Source organism: Limulus polyphemus, unplaced genomic scaffold (assembly GCF_000517525.1).
Source record: "Limulus polyphemus unplaced genomic scaffold, Limulus_polyphemus-2.1.2 Scaffold7364, whole genome shotgun sequence".
NCBI classification, from domain to species: Eukaryota; Metazoa; Arthropoda; class Merostomata; order Xiphosura; family Limulidae; genus Limulus; species Limulus polyphemus.
This window is the reverse complement of record NW_013672974.1, coordinates 25,033-27,977: the sequence shown is the minus strand read 5'-3', so window position 1 is coordinate 27,977 and position 2,945 is coordinate 25,033.

Sequence of the window (2,945 nt, the reverse complement as noted above, 5' to 3'; positions counted from 1 at the left end):
ATCTCAGAATTTTTTGTAGACGACTGGCGAGGAAGCTCTCCTCCCGCCAGGCTTTTTTAGAAGGGACTATTGAACAGGAGATAGGGCTTTTTGGAATTGTTATTTGCGGTCTCATTTATGATTGTATGATCTGCAGGCTGAACCTAAGGGTATTGATTCTTTTGAGGGGAATAGCATTGCGTTCTCGTATTTGTTGGGTGGAGGAGGGCGAACGGTCAACTAAATGTCTTTCACTTTCTTAACATCCTCGTCAATCTGAGCTGGAAGTTAGAAGTTTGTTTAATGGGGATGGGGAGTTGGTGCATAGTCACCTAGAGATAGGACATGTTCTGTTTTAGTATTATTCAGAGTTGTATCGAGACGATGTTTCGTCTTTACAATGTGTTCTTCACATGTTGATAAGATAAAAATTGATAAAAATCTCCAGGTTACTTTAGTTCTGAATTTTTTCAAGTGTTTTCACCTTTTTTTGTTGATGATTTTGTAGGAGTGTTTAATCAGCTATTTCGTGTTTTTTGTTTTTGTTTTTGCAGCAAGTTGTTAGAACTCGTATTCTTAAAGTTTGTGACAGACGTTTGGTTTCTAATGGTCGTCCTGTTACTTTGAATGTGGGTAATTAAAAATTTTGGTAGCAGTTTTGACGGTGCGCATTTCTAGGGTTATAGTATCTATTGTTTCAATGGATCAAACAAGATACATTACAAAACGGGATGTTGTGGAAGTACCGACTTTACTAAAGTTGTTGATAAATGTTCTGAAGGTCCGAAGTAGGGTGGGGTGTTACTTAAGTTAGATCAAATGAAGACCTTTGATAGGATTGAACGTGAATATTCGACGGATTAGTTTTGGTCCTCTGTTTTTACGTTGGTTACACATTTGTTATAATGATGTGAAGGGTATCTGTCAGTGGTGTCCCTTCTCTACACTCTTCTTATACAAGTCTTATTTAAAAACATGCTGATGTCACACGACTTTAATTCTCGGGGGATACGGCTACCTTATCTTATATTCGAGAAATTTGTTAGGTTTGTGTCTTCTGGTGGTCGGGTTAACTATGAATAGAGTAGTGGGTTGCCGATGGGAAGTTTGGTTGGGAGGGCTGTTGCTGTTCATGAGGGTTTTAGGATAGGTAATGATAGTCTCCGTATCTTGGGTATAGTTTTTTTTCATGGCAGTCCTGAGGTGATGGTCTATCTCAATTGGGCCCGGCATGGCTAGGTGGTTAGGGCGCTCGACTCACAATCTGAGTAACACCAAACATGCTCGCCCTTTTAGCCGTGAAAGCGTTATTATGTGACGGTCAATCCCACTTTTCGTTGGTAAAAGAGAAGCCCAAGAGTTAGTGGTGAGGGGTGATGACTAGCTGTCTTCCCCTCTAGTCTTACACTGCTAAATTAGGAACGGCTAGCGCAGATAGCCCTCGTGTAGCTTTGAGCGAAATCCAAAACAAACAAACAAACTATCTTAATTGGTCAGTAGTGGGATCTAAAATCACACGTATTCTCACTTTTGGGCGCTATCGGGATTTGTCTTTGCAGTGTAAATCCTCCGTGGTTGATAATTCACATGTAAACTTTGACTTGGTTTCCAGTTCAAGTATTGCCTTTGTTGGATAGTTGACGTGACAGTTTCCTTAGGGATATTTGACCTTTATTCATAAAGGTATTCATAAACTTCAATATGATAACTTGATACGCCATTGGTCGGAGGGGAGTTATTAAGTTAAGTGATTTGCGTAAGAATACTTTTCTTTTGAAATTATTTTGTGTTACTCGGGATTGCCATGAAGTTTTGCGTTTATTAATAGATTATTTTCTTGGTACGTATGCGAGTCTGGGGGCTGGTGTTGAGGTGCGAGTCTGGGGCGGTTGGTGTTAAGGGGTCGAATTATGCCTCAGTTTTTATGGTCCTTAAATCCATTTATTCAAGAAATATTTCAGGGTTGAATTCTTTCTACTGGTGGGTCTGTAATGGATCCTGCTTCTGATTTACTGGAGATGTTTAATCAGTCTTTGTTTCATAATCCATTATTGACTGATAATTAGCGACGTCTGATTTATTTTCAGGAGTTTGTAGATGCTGGGATTGTACGAGTTCGGGATTTATTATATGAGGTGGTTCCATGGTTTTAACAGAAGGAGGCCATTGTTGATTTGTGTAAAGAAGTTAAAGTTTCTGTTAATATTTCCTCATTTGGAGATTCTCAATTCTGCCATTTCTGATAGATTGGGGGTTCTTCTCTCTCGGTTACCGATGTATGACTCTTCCCAGAGGAGTGCTTTGTCTTTTTATAAGCCTTCTGGTTATGGTCATTTCAATTTTCAGGGATAGTCTATGAAGTACATTTTTCTTGTGCAACCTTCGGTAGTACATAATCTTTGGAGTTCTGTAGTATTATCTACTCAGTGGGGGGAGAGAATATTGGAAGTCAAGTTTTGATCCCTTTGTTGGGTTTAGGTTATGCGAGTTATTTTTTTTTTTTTTTACTTTGGCATCATGCAATTACACCAAATGTGAAATTGGTTAATATGGACTTCCATCCAGCAGGTTGTTGTTCTTTTTGTCATCAATCATTTCTTTCAGTTTGACAGAGTTCATCAATTGTGAAATTTTGTTTTTTATTTAATTTCAAATAAGGTGAGTCGTGTACCTGCAGATCATGAGAAATGTCTATTTGTTTTGATGGGTTATTTAAAGGAAAGTCTAAGGTGTATGCTCATATGTGTCGTTCTTTTAGTTCCTTAGCAAAGTGGTCTATTTTTTTTAGGTGCGGGGGGGTACTTTTGTCGAAAGGTCAATTTATTTATTTACGTTATTTTAAAGCTCTTTAAAAAATTTAAAAATAAAATCTCACCGGAGTAACTTGGATGGTTTTTATTTTTTGCATCATGCAGTTTGTAAATTAGTGGATCATGGTTCTCACGGATATATTCTTGTGCCGCGAT